This window comes from Heterodontus francisci, unplaced genomic scaffold (genome assembly GCF_036365525.1).
Source record: "Heterodontus francisci isolate sHetFra1 unplaced genomic scaffold, sHetFra1.hap1 HAP1_SCAFFOLD_140, whole genome shotgun sequence".
NCBI lineage: Eukaryota > Metazoa > Chordata > Chondrichthyes > Heterodontiformes > Heterodontidae > Heterodontus > Heterodontus francisci.
The window spans coordinates 1,462,701-1,484,012 of record NW_027141745.1 but is presented as its reverse complement, the minus strand read 5'-3'; positions in this window follow the sequence as shown (position 1 = coordinate 1,484,012).

The following is a 21,312-nucleotide window of genomic DNA, read 5'->3' as shown; positions in this document are numbered from 1 at the left end:
TTATATTCGCTGGAGTTTGGAAGAGTAAGGCGGGATCTCATAGAAACCGATAAAATTCGAACAGGACTTGACAGGGTAGATGCTGGGAAGATGTTCCCGATGGTGGGGGAGTCTAGAACCAGGTGTCACAGTCTAAGGATACGGGGTATACCTTTCAGGACTGAGATGAGGAGAAATTTCTTCACCCAGCGTGTGGTGCACCTGAGGAATTCTCTACCACAGAAAGCGGTTGAGGCCAAAACATTGTATGTTTTCAAGAAGAAGTTTGATATAGCTCTTGGGTCTAAAGCAATCAAAGGGTATGTGGCAAAAGCAGGAGCCGGCTACTGAGTTGGATGATCAGCCATGATTATTACGAATGGCGGAGCAGGCACGAAGGGCCGAATGGCCTACTCCTGCTCCTATTTTCTATGTTTCTAAGTACCCCTCCAACCTGCATAAACACAGGCCCAGCTTGAATTGGCCATTTTTTGGATTGTGATAGGGACACAGACCTACTCCAGCTGGGATTAACACAGGCCTGGTTTGACTTAACCTTTCCTGGCATGTAAGTGGGACTCAGTATCGTTCCCGATGGGATTATCATGGGCCAGTTTTCAAATGGCACTTTCCAGGTGTGGGAAAGGGATTTAGTACCATTCTTCCTGGGATTAACTCATGTCCGGTTTGCATTGTCCATTTCCTGCTTTGTGAGTGGGACACAGTACCACTCCAGCTGTGATTAACACTGGCGTGGTTTGACCTGACCCTTTCCTTTTATGGCAGTGGGACTCAGTATCACTCCAGCTGGGATTAACAACGGCCTGGTTTGAATTGGCCCCTTTCATAGTTTCAGAATGGGACTCTGTATCACTGCAGCTAGAATTAGCACAGTCCTGGTTTGAACTGACCCTTTCCTTTTGTGTCAGTGTGGCTCAGAACCACAATAACTTGGATAAACGCAGGCCTAGTTTGAATTGGCCATTTTCTTGTATGTGAGTGGGATTCAGAATTACTCCAGCTATGATTAACAAAAGCCACGTTTGACTCCCCCTTTCCTGGAGAGTAAGGTGGACACAGTGCCATCTTCATTGGGATTAACACGCGCTTGGTCTGAATTGGCCCTTTACAGATGTGTGAGATGGACTTAATACCACTCCAGGTGGTATTAACACTTCCCTGATTTGAATTGGCTCTATACTGGTTTGTGTGTGTGTGTGTGTGTGTGTGTGTGTGTGTGTGTGTGTGTGTGTGTGTGTGTGTGTGTGTGTGTGTGTGTGTGTGTGTGTGTGTGTGTGTGTGTGTGTGTGTGTGTGTGTGTGACTCAGTACCATTCTGCCTGAGATTAACACATGGATGGTTTATGTTGGCCATTTCCTGGTGTATGAGTGGGACTCAGTACCACACCAGATGGGACTAACACAGCCTGGTTTGAATTGGCCCTTTCGTGGTGATTATGTGGGGTTTAGAAACACTCAAGCCGGATTTAACACAGGCCTGGCTTGAATTGGCCATTTCCTGGTGTGCGAGTGATACTCAGTACCACTCCAACTGGGATTAACAGAGGCCTGGTTTGAATTCCCCACTTCTCGTTGTTGTGTGTGGGACTCAATACCACTCTAACTGGGATTAACAAAGGCTTGGTTTGGCTTGCCCATTCCTGGTGTGTTAGAGGGATTCCGTACCATTCCAGATGCAATTAACACAGGCCTTGTTTGAATTATCCCTTTCTTGTTATGTGCAAGGGTCTCAGTACCTCTCCAACTAGGAATAACAGACTCATGGCTTGAACTGGCCCTTTGCCGGTTTCAGAGTGGGACTCAGTATCACTCCAGCTGGGATTAACAATGGCCTGGTTTGAATTGGCCCCTTTCTGTCATGTGTGTGGGACTCAACACCAAACCAGATGTGATTAACAAAGGCTTGGTTCGAACTCGCCATTTCATGGATTCAGAATAGGACTATGTACCACTCCAGCTGGAATTAGCACAGAGCTGGTTTGATCTGGCCTTTTCCTTTTGTGTCAGTGTCACTCAGAACCACAGTAACTTGGATAAAAGCAGGCCTATTTTGAATTGGTCATTTTCTTGTTTGTGAGTGGAACTCAGAACTACTCCAGCTGTGATTAACCCAGGACACGTTTGAATTGGTCCATTCCAGGTGTGTGAGAGGGGCTGAGTACCACTCCAGCTGCAATTAACACAGTACTGGTTTGATTTGGCCCTTTCCTGCTGTTTAAGTGGGACTCAGTTCCACTCCAACTGGGATTAGCACAGGCCTGCTTTGTGCTGGATATTTTCTGGTGTGTGAATCGGACTCAGTACCACTCCAGGTGGGATTAATGCAGCCTGGTTTGAATTGGCCCTTTCCTAGAGTGTGTGTGGGACTCAGAACCACTCCAGTCAGCATTAGCATAGGCTTGTTTTGTAGTGGCGGTTTCCTGATTTGTGAGTGGGACTCAGTCCCACTTCAGATGGCTTAGCAGCAGGATTGAATTGACCCCTCTAGTTTGGATAAGCGCAGGCCTAGTTTGAATTGGCCATTTTTTTGGTTTGTGAGTGGGACTCAGAACTACTCCAGTTGGGATTAACACAGGCCTGGGACGACTTTCCCATTTCCTGGAGTGTAAGATGTCCTCATTTCCATCCCCTATGAGATTAACACGGGCCTGGTTTGATTTGGCCATTTACAGATGTGTGAGGTGGACTTAGTACCACTCCAGTTGGGATTAACACAGCACTGGTTTGGATTGGCTCTATGCTGGTGTAAGAGTTGGAGTCAGTACCACTCCAACTGAGATAAACACAGGCCTGATTTGAATTGGCTCGATCACGGTGTGTAAGTGGGTATCAGTACCATTCTGCATGGGATGAACACATGGCTGGTCTGTTTTGGCCATTTCCTTGGCATGCGTGGGACTCAGTACCACTCCAGCTGGATTAGCACCAGCCTGTTTTGACTTGACCCTTTCCTGGTATGGGAGTTGGACACAGTACCATTCCTGATGGGAGTAACACAGGCCTGGTTTGAATTGGCCGCTTCCGGTTGTGTTTCTGGGACAACACCACTCCAACTGGGATTAACAAAGGCTTGGTTTGTCTGGCCGGTTCCTGGTGTATGCGTTGGACATAGTACCACACCAGTTGAAATTAACAGGCCTGGTTTGAATTAACTGTTTGCTGGTGTGTGAATTGGTCGCAGCACCAATTCAGCTGCGATTAACAGACACCTGGTATGAATTCTCCCTTTCATGGTGTGTTAATCGGATTCAGTGCCTCACCAGCTGGGATTAACACAGGCCTGGTTTGAATTCGCTCTTTCCTGGTGTGTGAGCGGGACTCAGTACCAGTCCAGCTTGGATGAACACAGGCCTGGATCGAACTTGGCCTTTCCTGTTGTGTGAGTGGGAGTCAGTAGAACTCCCACTGGGATTAACACAGGCCTGGTTTGTGCTGGACATTTCCTGGATTGTGAGTGGGATTCAGTACCCCTTCAGATGGCTTTAATGCAGGCCTGGTTTGAATTCACCCCTTTTCTGATGTGTGAGTGGTATTCAGTACCACTCGAACTGGGATTAACTCAGGCCTGGATTGAATTAGGCCTTTTCTGGTGTGTGAGAGGTGGTCAGTACAACTCCAGTTTGAATTAAGGCAGGCCTGGTTTGTTTTGGTCATTTCCTTATGTGTTCGTGGTACTCATTACCACTCCAGCTGGGATCAACACAGTCCTGGATTGAAGTGTCCCTTTCCTGGTGTGTGAGTGTGTCTCAGCGCCATTCCAACCAGGCGTATCGTTCTGAAGAAGGGTCACTGACCTGAAACGTTAACTCTGCCTCTCTCGTGACAATGCTGCCGGACCTGCTGAATATTTCCAGCATTGCTTGCTTTTATTTAGGATTATCGCAGGCCAGGTTCGAAACGTCACTTAGTTGGTGTGTGAGTAGGAATCAGTACAACTCCAATTGGAATTACAGCAGGCCTGGTTTGAAATAACTCTTTTCTGGTTTACGAGTGGTACTTAGTACTACTCCAGATGCGATTACCAAAATACTGGTTTGTTCTGGCCATTTCTTGGTCTGTGAAAGGAACTCAGTTCCACTCATGCTGGGATTAACACAGGCCTGGTATGAATTCGCTCTTTCCTGGTGTTTGATTGGGTCTCAGCAACACATCAGATGGGATTAACGCATGCCTGTTTTCAATTAGCTCTCTCCTGGTGTTTGTTTTACGGCTCAGTAGAGTCATAGACTCATAGAGTCATAAACGCAAAGAGTCATAGAGTCATAGACTCTACAAACTGGGATTAAAACAGAGCTGCTTTCAGTTGGCACTTTCCTGGTTAGTGAGTGGGACTCAGTGCCACGATATCTGGGTTTCTCATAGGCCTGGTTTGTTTTGGCCATTTCCTAGTGTTTGATTGTGACCCAGTACAACTACAGCTGGGATTAACAGAAGCCTGGTCTGAAATGGCCCTTTCCTGGTGTGTAAGTGGGACTCTGTGCCATTCCAGCTGGGATTAACAGAGGCCTGGTCAGATATGGCCCTTTCCTGGTGTGTAGGTAGGACTCAGTATGACTCGCGCTGGGATTAACATAGGCATGGTTTGAATTGGCCATTCCTGGTGTGTAAAGGGACCCTGTACCATTCAAGATGGGATTAGCACAGGCATGGTCTGAAATGGCCCTTTCCTGGTGTGTAAGTGGGATACAGTACAATTCCAGCTGGGATTAGCACAGGAATGGTCTGCAATAACCCTTTCCTGGTGTGTAGGTGGGACCCAGTACCATTCCAGCTGGGATTAGCACAGGCCTGGTCAGATATGGGCATTTCCTTGTGTGTAGGTGGGGCTCTATACCATTCCAGCTGGGATTAACACAGACCTGGTTTGAATTCACCCTTTCCTGGTGTGTAAGTGGGTCTTTGTACCATTCCAGATGGGATTAACACAGGCCTGGTCTGAAATGGCCCTTTCCTGCTGTGTAAGTGGGATTCTGTACAAAATGCAGCTGGGTTTAACACAGGCCTGGTCTGAAATGGCCCTTTCCTGGTGTGTAAGTGGGACTCTGCACAACATGCAGCTGGGATTAGCACAGGCCTGGTCTGAAATGGCCCTTTCCTGGTGTGTAACTGGGGCTCTATACCATTCCAGCTGGGATTAACACAGACCTGGTTTGAATTCGCCCTTTCCTGGTGTGTAAGTGGGACCCTGTACAAAATGCAGCTGGGTTTAACACAGGCCTATTCTGAAATGGCCCTTTCCTGGTGTGTAAGTGGGATTCTGTAACGTTCCAGCTGCGTTTAACACAGGCCTGGTCTGAAATGGCCCTTTCCTGGTGTGTAAGTGGGATTCTGTAACGTTCCAGCTGGGTTTAACACAGGCCTGGTCTGAAATGTCCCTTTCCTGGTGTGTAAGTGGGATTCTGTAACGTTCCAGCTCGGATTAACACAGGCCTGGTCTGTAATAGCCCTTTCCTGGTGTGTTAGTGGGACTCGGTATGACTCGCGCTGGGATTAAAACAGGCTGGCTTTGAATTTGACCTTTCCTGGTCTGTGATTGGGAATCAGTACCAATCCAAGAGGGATTAATATAGGCCTCTCTTGACTGGCCCTTTCCTGTTGTTGAGTGGAGGATCAATTCCACTGCAGATTGATTTAACACAGGCCTGGTTTGAAGTAGTCCTTTCCTGCTGTGTGAGTGGGGCTCAGTACCAATCCGCTGAGATTAACGCAGCCGGTCTTGAATTGGCTCTTTCCTGGACGGTCTGTGGGACTCAGAACTATGCCAGCTGGGATTAACAGAGGCCTGGTTTGAATTGGCTCTTTCCTGGCTTGTTAGTGGGGCTCAGTCCCATTCCAGCTAGGTTTCACAAATGCCTGGATTTAATTGGCCCATTCATCGTGTGTGAGTGGGCCTCAGCACAACTCCAGCCGGAAATAACACATTTCTGGTTGACCTGGCCCCTTCCTGGTGTGTCAGTGGACTTAGTACTACTCCAGCTTGGATTGACACAGGCCTGGTTTGAATTGACCCTTTCCTCTTAGGTGTGTGTGACTCAATACTACTCCAGCTGGGTTTAACAAGGGTTCGTTTGGTTGGTCCTTTTCTGGTGTGTAAGGCGGATTTAGTACCAATCCAGATGCGATTAACACAGGTCTGCTTTGAATTAGCCTATCCTGATGTGTGAGTGCGACTAAGTCCCACTCCAGCAGGATTAATACAGGCTAGTTATGAATTGGCCCATTCCTTTTGTGTGATTTGGTCTCAGTACCGCTCCAGCTGGGATTAACACAGCACTGGTTTGAATTGGCTCTATCCTGGTGTGTGATTTGGAGTCAGTAGCACTTCAAAAGAGAAAAATGCAGGCCTAATTTGAATTGCCTCTACACTGGTGTGTGTGCGTGACTCAGCACCATTCTGGCTGGGGTTTACACATGGCTGGTTTGTGTTGGCCACTACCTGGTAAATGAGTGGGCCACAGTACTACTCCAGATGGGATTAACACAAGCCTTCTTTGAATTGGCCCTTACCTGGTATGTGAGTGAGACTCAATAGCATTACAGATTGGAGTTAACACAGGACTGGTTTGAACTGGCCCTTTCTGATGTTTGAATGGGACTCAGTAACACTTCAGCTGTGATTTCCACAGACCTGGTTTGAATTGTCTCTTTCCTGGTATGGGAGTTGGACTCAGTACCTCTCCAGCTGGGATTCACAAAGGATTGGATCTTCTGGTCCTTTCCTGGTGTATGCGTGGGAGTTAACACCACTCCAGCTGCGATTAACACAGGCCTGGTTTGAATTAGAGCTTTGCTGGTGTCTGAGTGTGACTCTGTACCGCGCAGGGTGGATGAACAGAGGGCTGGTATGAGCTGGCCCTTTCCTGCTGTGTGAGTTGGTCTCAGTATCACAACAACAGGGATTAGCAGACTCCTGGTTTGATCTTGTCCTTTCCTGGTTTGAGAGTGGGGCTCTGTACCACTCCAGATGGGATTATCACAGGCCGGGTATGAAATTCGCCAGTTCCTGCCGTATGAGTGGGCCGCAGCACCAAATTAAGTCACCCCTTCCAGGTACATGTGTGGGACTCAGTACCACTTAAACTGGGATTAAATCAGGCCTTGTTTTAATTTTCTCTTTCCTGATGTGTGAATCGGACCCAATACAGATCCAGCTGGGATTAACAGCGGCCTGATTTGAATTCGCTCTTTCCTGAAGTGTGAGTGGGACTCAGTACAACTCCAAATGGGATAAACAAGGTCTAGTTTTAATTGGCCCTTTCCTGGTGTGGGAGTGATACAGAGTACCACTCCAGATGGGATTAACACAGGCCTGGATTGAATTTTGCCATTCTGGTGAGTGAGTAGGGTTCATTACTGCGCCAGCTTGGACTCACGCTGGCCTAGATATTATTCGCCCGCTACTGTTGTGGTGTGTGGGACTCAATACCACTCCAGCTGGTATTAACAAAGGCTTGATTTGTCTGGCCCTTTCCTGGTGGGTGAGAGGGGCTCAGTATCACTCCAGATGTGATTATCATAGGCCTGGTATGTACTGGACATTCCCTGGTGTGTGAGTCGGATTCAGTACCACTGCATCTGGGATTAACACAGGCCTGGGACGACCTTCCCTTTCCTGGAGTGCAGGATGGACTCAGAACCATTCCCGATGGGATTACCACGGGCCTCGTTTGAATTAGCCCATTCCAGGTGTGTGGGAGGTTCTTAGTACCACTCCAGCTGCGATTAGCACAACACTGGATTGAATAGGCTCTCTCCTGGTGTATGAGTTGGAGTCAGTACCACTCCAACTGAGATAAACACAGGCCTGATTTGAATTGGCTCTATCACAGTATGTGTGCGGGACTCAACACCATTCTGCGTGGCTGGTTTGTTGTGGCCATTTCTTTGGCATGGGTGGGACTCTGTACCACTCCAGCCGCGATTAACACAAGCCTGCTTTGAATTGGCCCCTTCCTTTGTGTGTGTGGGACACAAAACCACTCCAAATGGGATGCACAAAGTGTTGTTTGTTTTTTCTCTGTCCCATTCCTGGTCTGGGCATGGGATTTAATACCACACCAGCTGCGATTAACACAGGCCTGGTTTGAATTAGCCCTTTGCTGGTGTGTGAGTGCGACACTGTAACAATCCAGCTGGATTAACAGAGAGCTGGTATGAATTGACCCTTTCCGGTTGTGTGAGTAGATCTCAGTATCACTCCACCCGGGATTAACAGACTCCTGGTTTGAACTAGCTCTTTCCTGGATTGAGAGGGGGGCTCTGTACCACTCAAGATAGGATTAACAGTATGAATTCACCCTGCTGAATTCCTGCTGAATTAGTGGGTCGCAGCACCAATTCAGATAGGATTAACAGAGGCATGATTTCAATTATCTCATTCCTGGTGTGTGAGTGGGACACAGCACCATTCCAAATAGGATTAACACAAGCCTGGTTTGAATTGGCCCTCTCCTGGTGTGTGAGCGGGACTCAGTAGCAGTCCAGCTTGGCTGAACACAGGCCTGGATAAAATTTGGCCTTTCCTGTTCTGTGAGTGGGAGTGTCTACAACTCCAACTAGGATTAACAGAGGCCTAGTTTGTGCTGGCCATTTCCTGGATTGTGATTGGGACTCAGTATCCCTCCAGATGCGATGAATATAGGCTTGGTTTGAATTGGCCCTTTCCTGATGTGTGATTGGCACACAGTACCACTCCAGATGGGATTAACCCAGGCCTGGATTGAATTGGGCCATTTAACATAGAACATAGAACAGCACAGCACAGTACAGGCCCTTCAGCCCACGATGTTGTGCCGAACCTTTAACCTACTCTAAGATCAAACTAACTACCTACCCTTTGTTCAACCAGCATCCATGTACCTATCCAAGAGTCTCTTAAATGCCGCTAACGTATCTGCTTCTACGACCACCGCTGGCAGCGCATTCCACGCACCCAAAACTCTCTGTGTAAAGAACCTACATCTGACATCTCCCCGAATCCTTCCTCCAATCACCTTAAAATTATGCCCCCTGGTGATAGCCCTTTCCACCCTGGGAAAAAGTCTCTCACTATCCACTCTATCTATGCCTCTCATCATCTTGTACCCCTCAATCAAGTCACCTCTCATCCTTCTTCGCTCCAATGAGAAAAGCCCCAGCTCCCTCAATCTTTCTTCGTAGGCATGACCTGCCCCTCACAAAGCCATGCTGACTGTTTCTAATCAAACCATGCTTTTCCAAATAATCATAAATCCTGTCTCTCAGAATCCTCTCCAATAATTTGCCCACTACCGACGTAAGACTGACTGGTCTATAATTCCCAGCGTTATCCCTATTCCCTTTCGTGAACAAGGGAACAACATTTGCCACCCTCCAATCATCTGGTACTACTCCAGTGGACATTGAAGACGCAAAGATCATCTCCAAAGGCGCAGCAATCTCTTCCCTCGCTTCCTGTAATATCCTTGGATATATCCCGTCTGACCCCGGGGACTTATCTGTCCTCATATCATTCATAAGTTCCAGCACATCCTCCCTCTTAACCTCAACCTGTTCGAGCATATCAGCCTGTTCCACGTTGTCCTCACAAACGACCATGTCCCTCTCACTAGTGAATACTGAAGCAAAGTATTCATTTAGGACCACCCCACCTCCTCCGACTCCAGGCACACGTTCCCTGCTCTATCCCTGATCGGACCTACCCTCAGTCTGGCCGTGCTCTTGTTCCTCACATAAGTGTAGAACGCCTTGGGATTTTCCTTAATCCTACCCGCCAAGACTTTTTCATGTCCCCTTCTAGCTCTCCGAAGTCCATTCTTCAGTTCCTTCCTGGCTACCTTGTAACCCTCTAAACTCCTGTCTGATCCTTGCTTCCTCAACCTTAAGTAAGCTTCCTTCTTCCTCTTGACTAGCTGTTCCACATCTCTTGTCATCCAAGGTTCCTTCCCCCTACCATCCCTCCCCTGCCTCATCGGGGCAAACCGATCCAGCAGTCGCAGCAAGAGCTCCCTAAACAACCTCCACATTTCTGTCGTGCATTTTCCTGAGAAGATCTGTTCCCAATTTATGCTCCCGAGTTCCTGCCTAATAGCATTATAATTCCCCCTCCCTCAATAAAATATTTTCCCACCCCGTCTGCTCGTGTCCCTCTCCATGACTATAGTAAAGCTCAGGGAGCTGTGATCAATGTCACCGAAATGCTCTCCCACCGAGAGATCTGCCACCTGGCCTGGTTCGTTGCCATGCACCAAGTCCAACATAGTCTCCCCTCCAGTCGGCCTATCTACATATTGAGTCAGGAAACCTTCCTGGACACACCTGACAAAAACTGCGCCATCCAAACTATTTGCACTAAGGAGTATCCAATCAATATTAGGGAAGTTGAAGTCACCCATGAAAACAACCCTGTTATCTCCGCACCTTTCCAAAATCTGCTTCCCAATCTGTTCCTCCATGTCTCTGTTGCTATTGGGGGTCTATAGAAAACTCCTAACAAAGTGGCTGCTTCTTTCCTGTTCCTGACTTCCACCCATACTGACTCACTCGACAAACCCTCCTCGACGACCTCCCTTTCTACAACTGTGACACTATCCCTGATTAACAATGCCACTCCCCCACCTCTTTTCCCTCCCTCCCTATTCCTTTTGAAACATCTAAACCTCGGAACATCCAACAACCATTCCTGCCCCTGTGAATTCCACGTCTCCGTAATGGCCACAACATCGTAGCTCCAAGTACTGATCCATGCTTTAAGTTCATCACCATTATTCCTGACACTTCTTGCGTGTGACTGGGAGTCAGCACCCATGCAACTAGGATTATCGCTGGCCTGCTTCGAATCATCACTTACCTGTGTATGCGTGGGATTCAGGACAGATCCAACTGAAATTACCACAGGCCTCGTTTTAAATGGCTCTCTCCTGGGTTGCGAGTGGTACCCAGTACCACTCCAGATGCGATTAACAAAATCCTGGTTTGTACTGGCCATTTCATTGAAAGGGACTCAGTGCCACTCCTTCTGGGATTAACACAGGCCTGGTTTGAGTTCGCTCTTACTGATGTTTGATTGGGTCTCAGTAATACTCCAACTTGGATTAACGCATGCTTGTTTTGAATTCGCCCTTTCCTGGTATTTGAGTGGGGCTCAGTACCACCCAAACTGGGATTAGAGAAGACCTGCTTTGAGTTGGTACTTTTTTGGTTAGTGAGTGGGACTCAGTACCACTACAATTGGGTTCCACATAGGCCTGGTTTGTATTGGCCATTTTCTGGTGTTTGATTGTGACCCAGCAGCACTCCAGCTCGGATTAACATCGGCCTGGTTTGAATTCGCCCTTTCTTGGTGTGTAAGTGGGTTTCAGTGCCACTGTAGCTACGATTAACATAGACCTGGTTTGTATTAGCCATTTGTTGGTGTTAACTGTGACCCAGTACTACTCCAGCTGGCAGTAACAGAGGCTTGGTTTGAATTGGCAATTTCCTCCTGTGTGTGTGGCACTCAGTAGCACTCCAGCTGGATTTAACATAGGCATCTTTGAATTTGTCCATTCCTGGAGTGTACTAGGGACTCAGTGCCATTCCAGCTGGTACTAGCATAGGCCTTGTCTGAAAAAGCCTTTTCCTGGTGTGTAAGTGGGCTCAATGCTACTCGAACTGGGAATAAAACAGGCTTGCTTTGAATTTGACCTTTCCTGGTCTGTGAGTAGGAATCAGTACCAATCCAACCAGGATTAATAAAGGCCTCTCTTGACTGGCCCTTTCCTGTTGTTGAGTGGGTATCAGTTCACTCCAGATTGATTTAACACAGGTTTCAATTGGCTCTTTCCTTGTATGTGAGTGGGACTCAGCACTACTCCAGATGTGATTTACAGAGGCCTGGTTTGAATTGGCCCTTTCCTGGTATGTGAGTGGGTCTCAGTAATAATCCGCTGGGATTAACAGAGGCCTGGTTTGAATTGCCCATTTCCTGGTGAATGAGTTGGACTCAGTATCACTCCAGCTTGAAATAACACAAATTAGGTTTGAATTGTGGTTTCCTTGTTTGTGCGTGGGGCTCTGTACCAGTCCAGCTGGGATTAATACAGGCTTGGTTTGAATTCGCCCTTTGCTGATGTGAGAGTGGGACTCGGTATCACACCACATGGGCTTAACATTGCCCTGCTTTGAATTTGCACTTTCCTGGTGTTTGTGCGGAACTCGGTGCCTTTCCAGATTGGATTAACAGAGGACTGATTTGAACTGGCACATTCCTGGTTTGTTTGTAATCTGTAGTGCGATCATTTTGCATGATATTTGGCATTGCCATTTGAAATGATGTGCACTCTTGCCTTTTTATGTGATAAGCATAGAGCATTTTAAGTGACAGGCAGTGTCTCCAATTTTTGTGATATGCCCTGCGACCATTTTAAGGAACATGCACTGTACCCACTTTAAGTGATATGCAGTCTTTCCATTTTAAGTGACATGCCGTGTGGCCCTCTGGACAGCAGCCATTTTAAGTGATTTGCACTTTGGCAATTTTTGATGGTATACTCTACGGCCATTTCAAGTGTTATGCAGTGCAGCCATTTTAAATGACCTTCCCTGCGACCATTTTAAATGATCTGCAGAGCGACTATCTTAAGTGACATGCTCTATGGACATTTTAAGTGATATGCGCTGCCGCCATTTTAAGTGACATGTACTGCGGCCACTTTACGTGATATGTACTTCGAACTTGTTAAGTGATATGCAATATTACCATTTTAAGTGATATAACGTGTGGCTATTGGAAATGACCTGCACTGCAGACATTTGAAATGATGTGCCCTGTTGTCATTTTAAATGATGTGCACTGTGGCCTGGTGAAATTAGATCAATCCACGGTGATGATTTTCAATGTTTTCTGTCCACGGAGCGAATGTATGAGCTGCAACGGGTTAGAAAAGAGCATAAAGGCTCATAATGGATAATAACTCATAAACGATTATAAAGATTTATAAAGTATTATGAATAATTATCGACAGTTTATAAAGGTTACAAAGGGCTGAACATGTTTATAAATGATGATAAACGGTTATAGAGGCTTATTTGCATTATAATGTGATCATAAAGATTATCTGATTATGAAGCGTTCTGTTACCCTGGGAATCAGAACCCGCCTCCACTCCCCATCACCTTTGAAACAGGCGCAATCCCCGCTCCCCGTCACGCTGGGAAACAGGCCCGGCACATTATCCCGGTCACCATGTAAAACATTCCCCGCCCGCCACACCGCATGAACCTGGATACATTCCCCGCCCCCACTACCCGCCACACTGAATACAGGTCCCGCCCCCTCTCTGTCACCGTAGTGACCTGCCCTGCCACCCTTTGTCTCCTCAGCGGCAGGCAGGGCTCCGCTCTGTCTCCATAGCGGCAGACCACGGACCCGCTCTGCCACCATAATGAAAGGCTCCGCCCGCCCTGGCTCCATAGCGACAGGCTACCCTCCCCGCTCTGTGGCATCGTGAAAGGCCCCGCCCCGCGCCTCTCTCGAACAACAGGCCCTGCTCCGCTGTGTCGCCACAGCGACAGGCCATGCCCCCATTCTGTGTCCAAAGACGCAGGCGCCGCTCCCTCCCCGTCTCCATAGAGAAAGGCCCGCCACGCTCTGTCTCCATAGTGACAGGCCCCGCCTTCGGACTGTTGGAAATAGTCCGTGATTCAGTTCCTCTCATCTTGAATGAATTTAACAATTGGAGTAAAGGGATATTTCAGCACATTCTTCAACTGCTCTCTGAACTGAGTCTGGGTCACAGCGTAAATCACAGTGTTTGTGCAGCAACTCAGGAGTTGTAGCATGAAGCCCAATTCCAGCAGAAACAGGGGTAGATGCACAGACTGATACCCTAAATCACGCATCCGTCTCGATATTGTATACCCCATTAACACGGCCCACAACAGGATGAAATTAGCCGAGATAACTAACAGTAAAATGATGGATTTCCTTCGGCTCTCCATCTGTGGGTCTCTGCGAGTCTCCCCACTTCTGAGAGCCTGGAGTCTTCTGCGTCCTCTGCTGCTCACTAAAATGTGTCTGATGGTGAGAGCGTTGAGCAGCAGAATGACCACAAATGGGAGCCCCGGGGTTAGAATGTTGTGGAGGAACTCGATTGTTGCCCAGACACGAGATTCCACAATAGCCAGTGTTACAAAACAAAACCAGGGGACGTTCATCCTCCGGTACCGACTTGTGAACATAAAATACCAGAAGATGTTCTTTAAACAGCTCAGCACAGTCACTGTTCCCAGAACCACAGCGGCCATTTTCTCTCTGCAATATTTGCTTTTCAGACTCTGGCAACAAATGGCCACAAATCGATCAAAGGTGAAAGTGACGGTGAACCAGACAGAACAGTCTGTGGCGGCATAAAGCAGGACGGCGTGGATATTACACACGGGGATGGACCATAGGAACCGAAACTTTTCCCAATAAACAATGGGAATGTGCCTCAATATCAGGTCGAGGATAATGACCAGTACATCCGCCGCTGACATGGCCACCAGGTAGCGAGTGACACATTTCGAGAGACCGCACTTTCCCCGAGACAGGATCCCAATCGTCAGCAAGTTAACTATGAGGAAGGGAAATAAACAGAGAAATTATACATCAGGCTGGGAGCAATGTTACCTGTTTGACTGAGGATTGCCTGAGATTTATAAATGTGTTCCTGTATCCAGTGATATATTGAAATGATTGGAACTGAAAGAACAAATGGGAAGGTCTGTGATACGATGGAAGGCAGGAGAGATTCAATAACATAAGGAAGATATTATCATTGTTAAACTCAATTGTTGATCATCATCTTCCCACTCCCTCCTTTTCCTGTCTGGTTTAAAAACTGTTCCATCTCTAATCTCTCCCAGTTCTGATGAAGTGTCACTGACCTGATACTTTAACTCTGTTTCTCTCTCCACAGATGGTGCCAGATCTGTTGAATATTTCCAGCATTTTCTGTTTTTATTTCAGATTTGCAGCATTTTTGTTCCTGTATAGAAAACTAAATGGCGGACTGACTGATTGTCTCACCTGTGACACGGAATTCAATTTTTCCAAAGCAATAATTGGAAATGGGTCCACTGAGAAATCAATGAAACAAATAATCTCAATCGGCACTAAGTTAACTGTAAACTGGGGAAATTAGCGAGAAACAATGCATCAGATTGGGAGCAAAAACAGCAGTTTGAAGGATTTCGGGTTGACATTTGTACATGTGTTGCCACATTCAGTATGTGCTAATTATTGTGCTAGTGACAGTGATTTCTGCTGGAAACAGGGAACTGAATTTAGCGGAGCCAGCGGGGGTCCCGACGATGGACTAAAAGGTGAGGGGATCAAAACCTCAGCAATTCGGAGCCACGACCCGGTGCACATCAGTGGCGCTCAGGCAATTAACTGTCCCGTGCCGTGGCCCACATGCCTTTAAGGATGGGGATTCCACCTGCCAAAGCTGCTGAACAATCAGATGTAGTATCAGTAACTCCACCGGGAGCCATGGGACTGCCACTACTGCACCAGGCCTGGGACCAGAGCCATCGCTGGCGCCTTAGTTCCCAGGTCAGTGTGTCGAGGACACCAGGGCTAGTTAGTTGCCGGAGCCACAGCTGCTAATGAACTAGGGCAGGGACCGCGAACCTGACTGGAGACCCGGACCACGGCTAGATGCGGCAAGGACACCCGTGCCAATCATTATGTCTGCTTGTGTGTGTGAGTAGCTGGCTCAGTGTTTGGGCTGTGACGTGTGTGCCTGTGTCTGAGTTATTGTGTGTGTCGGTGTGTATCTGGTTTAGTGCCTGTGATCTGCTGCGTGTGTGTGTGTGTGTGTGTGTGTGTGTGTCTGGTTCCATGCCTGGGGTGTGATTGGTCTGCGTGTGTGCCAGTGTGTGTGTGTGTGTGTGTGTGTATGTGTGTGACACAGTCTGTCTTTCTGACTGTGTGCCTGTAATGTGGTCTGCATGTGTGGATGTGTGTGTGTGTATCTGACTCAGTGCCTGGCGTGAGTCTGTGTGGCTCAGTACCTCAGCTATAATGTGTGTCTCTGAGCATGTGAGTGTGCGTGTGCGTATGAACAAGTATGTGTTTGTGTATGTGTGTGTGTGTGCATATCTGGTTCTCTGCCTGGGGTATGATGTGATGCGTGTGTTTGTGTGCGTGTGTGTGTGGACATGTGTTTTGTGTGTGTGTGTGCATGTGTGTGTGTGTATGCGTGCGTCTGGCTGAGTGGCTGCGGTGAGATATGCGTGTGTGTGTGTGCGAATGTATTTCGTTGTGTGTGTGTACGTGTGCCTTTGTCTCCAGGCCTGGGCTGCGTGCGTGTGTGTGTGTGTGTGTGTATGTTTGCGTATCTGTCTTTGTGTCTGTGTGGGTGTTCCTCAGTGTTTGTGTTGTCTCTGTATCGGTGTCTCAGGGCCTGGGGAATGGTGAGTGTGTGTGTGTTTGCATCAATGCACGTGCATGCAAGGATGTGTGTGCGCGTGCGTGCATTTTTGTATGTGGCTCAGTGCCTGGCGTACAAAGATTGTGCATGTGTGTTTGTGTGTCTGTCTGTGTATGACTCATCGCCTGGTGTCTGAAGGGTGTGTTTGTGTGTGTGTGTGTCTCTCTCTGTTTGTTTGTATCTTACTCTGTCGCTGGCGTATAAATTGTGTGTGTGCATGGAGAATCCACGAGGTGGATAATATTGTGTATATCGTATGGAGAGGTAGCCACACCGCAGGCTCAGACTCCGCAGGCAGGAAGGAAATGGGCTACCACAAGGCAGAGCAAGATGACTAGGCAGGAATCCCCTGCAAAACAGATATACTGCTTTGGATACTGCAGGGTGGTCCCTCAGGGAAAAACAACAATAGCCCAATCCGTTGCACCATGGTTGGCTTTGCTGCCGCGGGAGGAGTAAAATATCACTCGGCATCGACCTCAGCACCGGAAACGACAACGGCAAACCCAGCCCTGTCGACCCTGCAAAGTTCTCCTTACTAACATCTGGGGGCTTGTGGCAAAGTTGAGAGAGCTATCCCACAGACTAGTCAAGCAACAGCCTGACATTGACATACTCACGGAATCATACCTTACAGACAAAGTCCCAGACACTGCCATCACCATCCCTGGGTATGTCCTGTCTCATCGGCACGACAGAGCCACCAGAGGTGGTGGCACAGTGGTATACAGTAGGGGGGGGGGGGCTGTGGCCCTGGGAGTCCTCAACATCGACTCCGGAAACCATGAAATCTCATGGCATCAGGTCAAACATGGGCATGGTAACCTCATACTGATTACCACCTACCGCCCTCCCTCAGCTGATGACTCAGTACTCCTCCATGTTGAACACCACTTGGAGGAAACACTGAGGGTGGCAAGGGCACAGAATGTACTCTGGGTGGGGGTCTTCAATGTCCATCACCAATAATGGCTCGGTAGCACCACTACTGACCGAGCTGGCCGAGTCCTAAACGACATAGCTGCTAGACTGGGTATACGGCAGGTTGTGGGGGAACCAACACGAGGGAAAAACATACCTGACCTCGTCCTCACCAATCTGCCTGCCGCAGATGCTTCTGTCTGTGACAGTATTGGTAGGAGTGACCAGCACACAGTAATTGTGGAGACGAAGTCCCGCCTTGACATTGAGGAGAACATCCATCGTGTTGTGTGGCACTATCACCGTGCTACATGGGATAGATTTCGAACACATATAGCAATGAAAAACTGGGCATCCATGAGGCTCTCTGGGCCATCAGCAGCAGCAGAATTGTACTCAACCACAATCTATTACCTCATGGCCCGGCAAATCCCCCACTCTACCATTACCATCAAGCAAGGAGACCATCCTTGGTTCAATGAAGAGTGCAGGAGGGCATGCCAGGAGCAGCGCCAGGCATACCTCAAAATGAGGTGTCAACCTGGTCAAGCTACATCCCAGGACTACTTGCATGCCAAACTGCGTCAGCAGCATGCGATAGACAGAGCTAAGCGATCCCATAACCAACGGATCAAAGAACAAAGAAGAACGAACATTCCAGCACAGGAACAGGCCATTCGGCCCTCCAAGCCTGCGCCGATCTTGATGCCTGCCTAAACTAACACCTTCTGCACTTCCAGGGCCCATATCCCTCTATTCCCTTCCTATTCATGTATTTGTCAAGATGTCTCTTACACGTCGCTGTCGTATCTGCTTCCACCACCTCCCCTGGCAGCAAGTTCCAGGTGCTCACCACTCTCTGTGTAAAAGACTTGCCTCGCACATCCCCTCTAAACTTTGCCCCTCGCACCTTAAACCTATGTCCCCTAGTAACAGACTCTTCCACCCTGGCAAAAAGCTTCTGAAATTCCACTCTGCACATGCCGCTCATAACTTTGCAAACCTCGATCGTGTCGCCCTTCCACCTACGTCGTTCCAGTGAAAACAATCCGAGTATTTCCATGCTCTCCTCATAGCTAATGCCATCTGGACCAGGAAACATACTGGTAAACCTCCTCTGTACCCTCTCCAAAGCCTCCACGTCCTTCTGGTAGTGTGGCGACCAGAATTGCACGCAATATTCTAAGTGTGGCCAAACTAAGGTTCTGGACAGCTGCAACATGACTTGCCAATTTTTGTACTCTAAGCCCCGACCGACGAAGGCAAGCATGTCATATGCCTTCTTGACTAGCTTATCCATCTGCGTTGCCACTTTCAGTGACCTGTGGACCTGTACGCCCAGATATCTCTGCCTGTCAATACTCCTAAGGGTTCTGCCATTTAATGTATACCTCCCACCTGCATTAGACCTTCCAAAATGCATTACCTCACATTTGTCCGGATTAAACTCCATCTGCCATTTCTCCGCCCAAGTAACCAACGATCTATATCCGGCTGTATCCTCTGACAATCTACATCATTTATCCGCAACTCCACGAAGCTTTGTGTCCTCCGCTAACTTACTAATCATACCAGCTACATCTTCCTCCAAATCATTTATCGATACGACAAAAAGCAAAGGTCCCAGCACTGATCCCTGCGGAACACCACTAGTCACATCCCTCCATTCAGAAAAACACCCATCCACTGATACCCTCTGCCTTCTATGACCGAGCCAGTTCTGTATCCATCTTGCCAGCTCACCTCTTATCACGTGTGACTTCACCTTTTGCACCAGTCTGCCATGCGGGACTTTGTCAAAGGTTTTACTAAAGTCCATATAATAACATCCAATGCCCTTCCTTCATCAATCAGCTTCGTCACTTCCTCAAAAAACTCAATCAAATTAGAAAGACACGACCTCCCCTTCACAAAATCATGCTGTTTCTCCCTAATAAGTTCGTTTATTTCCAAATGGGCGTAAATCCTGTCCCGAAGAATCCTCTCTAATAGTTTCCCTACCACTGACATAAGGCTCACCGGCCTATAATTTCCTGGATTATCCTTGCCACCTTTCTTCAACAAAGGAACAACATTGGCTATTCTCCAGTCCTCTGGGACCTCACCTGCAGCCAATGAGGATGCAAAGATTTCTGTCAAGGCCCCAGCAATTTCCTCCCTTGCCTCCCTCAGTATTCTGGGGTAGATCCCATCAGGCCCTGGGGACTTAACTACCTTAATGCTTTGCCAGACACCCAACACCATCTCCTTTTGGATAATGAGATGACTGAGACTCGCTGCACTCTCTTCTCGAGGCTCATCATCCAGCAAGTCCTTCTATTTGGTGAATACTGATGCAAAGTACTCATTTAGCACCTCGCCCATTTCCTCCGGCTCCACACATAGATTCCCATCTCTGTATTTGAGTGGGCCAACCCTTTCCCAGGTTTCCCTCTTGCTCATTGTATACGTATAAAAAGCCTTGGGACTTTCCTTAATGCTGTTTGCCAATGACTTTTCTTGACCCCTTTTGGCCCTCCTAACTCCTTGCTTAAGTTCCTTCCTACTTCCTCAAGTGCTTCGGATCAGAACTAAGCTCTGCAGTCCTGCCACATCTAGCCGTGAATGGTGGTGGACAACTGAACAAGTAACTGGCGGAAACAAGAAATGCTGGATTCACTCAGCAGGTCTGGCAGCATCTGTGGAAAGAGAAGCAGAGTTAACGTTTCGGGTCAGTGACCCTTCTTCGGAACTGACAAATATTAGAAAAGTCACAGATTATAAACAAGTGAGGTGGGGGTTGGGCAAGAGATAACAAAGGAGAAGGTGCAGATTGGACCAGGCCACATAGCTGACCAAAAGGTCACGGAGCAAAGGCAAACAATATGTTAATGGTGTGTTGAAAGACAAAGCATTAGTACAGATTAGGTGTGAATATACTGAATATTGAACATCAGCAAGTGCAAACCTGAAGAAAAACAACCTGAAAAAAACAGTGGGTGAGCAAACTGAACAAACTAAGATGAACTGAAATAAATACAAAAAAAGATTGTGAAAAATGTAAAAAGGAATGCCAAAAAAAAAAAGGAAGAAAAAATAATAACTAAAAATGAAAGTAAAGTGGGGGGCTGTCATGCTCTGAAATTATTGAACTCAATGTTCAGACCGGCAGGCTGTAGTGTGCCTAATCGGTAGATGAGATGCTGTTCCTCGAGCTTGCGTTGATGTTCACTGGAACACTGCAGCAATCCCAGGACAGAGATGTGAGCATGAGAGCAGGGGGGAGTGTTGAAATGGCAAGCAACCGGAAGCTCAGGGTCCTGCTTGCGGACTGAGCGGAGATGTTCCGCAAAGCGGTCACCCAGTCTGCGCTTGGTCTCCCCAATGTAGAGGAGACCACACTGTGAGCAGCGAATACAGTATACTACATTGAAAGAAGTACAAGTAAATCGCTGCTTCACCTGAAAGGAGTGTTTGGGGCCTGGGATAGTGAGGAGAGAGGAGGTAAAGGGGCAGGTATTACACCTCCTGCGATTGCAAGGGAAGGTGCCCTGGGACGGGGACGAGGTGGCGGGGGTAATGGAGGAGTGGACCAGGGTGTCGCGGAGGGAACGATCCCTTCGGAATGCTGACAGGGGAAGGGAGGGGAAGATGCGACTGGTAGTGGCATCACGCAGGAGGTTGCGAAAATGGCGGAGGATGATCCTTTGGATATGGAGGCTGGTGGGATGAAAAGTGAGGACAAGGGGAACCCTGTCACGGTTCTGGGAGGGAGGGGAAGGGGTGAGGGTAGAGGTGCGGGGAATGGGTCGGACACGGTTGAGGGCCCTGTCAACCACAGTGGGGGGAAATCCTCGGTTGAGGAAAAAGGAGGTCATATCAGAAGCACCGTCATGGATGGTAGCATCATCAGAGCAGATGCGTCGGAGACGGAGAAACTGGGAGAATGGAATGGAGTCCTTACAGGAGGTAGGGTG